Consider the following 2,125-nt stretch of genomic DNA (forward strand, 5'->3'; position numbering starts at 1 on the left):
TTGCTTCATCATTAAGGGACATTTTAAAGTTTACAGTCTAAAAGTCTACACTCTTAAAAATAAAGGTGCTTTAAAAGGTTCTTCACAGCGATGCCATAGAAGAACCATTTTTGGTTCCACAAAGAACTATACAGTCAAAGGTTCTTTAAAGAACCTTCTCTTTTTTTAACTTTTTATAATCTGAATAACCTTCTTTCGCCACAAAGAACCTTTTGTCAAAGAGAAAGGTTCTTCAGATGTTAAAGGTTCTTTATGGAACCATTTAGACAAAAAGGTTCTTCTATGGCATCGTGAAGCACCTTTATTGTTAAGAGTGTAGACCAGGGGTGGGGAACGTTGACCCTGGAGGGCCTGTGTCCCTGCAGAGTTTAGCTCCAACCCTAATCAAACACACCTGAGCAAGCTAATCAAGGTCTAGGATACAGGTAGGGATTTTTTTTCAGGGTTGGAGCTAAACTCTGCAGGACAATGGCCCTCCAGGATCAACGTTCCCCACCCCTGGTGTAGACTAAACTGTTTGAAAGGTGCCATGGGGCTTTGTGGCATTCTACAGCTGTGGCTGAATACCTCTCGACCTTGAAAGGAAATATTTAGAGCTAGAATGTGTAAACAATATAGAAATATCATTCTTCATGCATAAGCTTTTGCAATCTACTTCCCTAACCCCTCTATTCTTTATGGATGTCATTGGTAATAATAGAGAGTAAAGCAAACAAAATAAAAAATATTTCTGATTTAGAGGTAAAGAGTTATGTCAAATGAAAAGAGATTCATGACAACCAACATTTAAAATGCAGTTTTTATGTCTTGCCCAATAGGCATCCGTTCATACCATTTACACTTAAGTAAATTAAAAATTTAAAACAGATTATTACATTTATATGTGGTAAATCGAAGTAAACAGTCACAAACAATATTAAATCTGTATATTTGCCTTGAAAAAACAGATGATCTCATTGAAACTTCATACTACATTTTTTAGTTTTACAATGTGTCCAAGAAACACACTTTGCTCTGTATTTACGTCTAAGTGTTTCCTTTAAGGCTTTAAAAATGTCCACACTAAAATGCTGTTTTCACTGATAAATGTTGAGCCTGAAGCAGCAACATCCTGTTTGTTCGTGTCCTCTTGGATCTCCGAATTCTCTGGCCCAGATGAATGTTTGCTTTCCTCAGGGGGCCCAGAGTCTGAGGGGTCAGTCTTTTCCATGTAACAAGCGGGGACGCTGTCCTGGGACCTGCTGGGGCCGCTCTTTTCCACAGTATCCTCAACAGCAGACTGATTTGTGGTCTTGTCCTCTAGCGAGCCACAGCTCTCCTCTTGACTCTTGATGCACTGAACACATTCCTCATCTTCTGCATGTTTTTGGTCTTCCACTGTTTCATTTTTCTCCTTCCGTGGCATCTTGATTGGAGTTCGGAGGTTCTTGGTAGCCAGCATGATGTCCTCTTGGAGCTGCCTGGCTCCTCACTGGAGCCGATGTTGGCTTTCTCCAAGACTTCGCTGAAGAAGAGCGCTCCTCCAGTCTTGTCTCGCTCATCCACGTACATCTTGGAAGGGAAAGCGCAAGGATAGTAGATGCTGACTTTACGTCGGCGACTCAAGATGGCAGCCAAGCAAAAGATGGTGATGATGAGGAGAAGTAATGTGGTAATGACGATTATGGGAAGGTGGTTCTCTTGTAAGAAATCCACCAGCTGATCCAAGAATGATTTGCTATGTTTTTCTCCATCTATGGAGGTAGACTTCACTGATTCATTGAAGAAGGAAATGGTGGGTGTGTGGGTCAGGTCTGTGCTCCCAGAGTCCCACTGTCCACTGCCCTCCAAAGAGTCATTAAAAATGACTGGGGTGGCATGAGTGGCGAGCCTGGTTAGCAGAATGACGGACAGGCAGATGAGGCGGTGGAGAGCTGAGTGGTCCATCCTATGACTGAATACCTGAGGTGGTTAAAAAGTAGTGCTGTCAAACGATTAATCGCATACAAAATAAAAGTTTTTGTTTACAAAATATATGTGTGTATACGGTGTATATTTATGATGTGTATATATAAATGCAAACACATGCATGTATATATTTAAGAAAAATGTTATGTTTATATATTAAATATATTTATATATAAGA

The 2,125-nt window shown here is 40.4% G+C and overlaps 1 pseudogene; it reads right to left on the bottom strand.

Annotated features, from left to right (window-relative positions):
- Positions 1–785: 785 nt before the first annotated feature.
- The window catches only part of LOC107723344 (transmembrane protein 119-like), a 5,071-nt pseudogene continuing 3,731 nt past the window's right edge, over positions 786–2,125 (bottom strand).

The sequence above is a fragment of the Sinocyclocheilus rhinocerous genome, unplaced genomic scaffold (genome assembly GCF_001515625.1).
Source record: "Sinocyclocheilus rhinocerous isolate Xijiao unplaced genomic scaffold, SAMN03320098_v1.1 scaffold1476, whole genome shotgun sequence".
NCBI lineage: Eukaryota > Metazoa > Chordata > Actinopteri > Cypriniformes > Cyprinidae > Sinocyclocheilus > Sinocyclocheilus rhinocerous.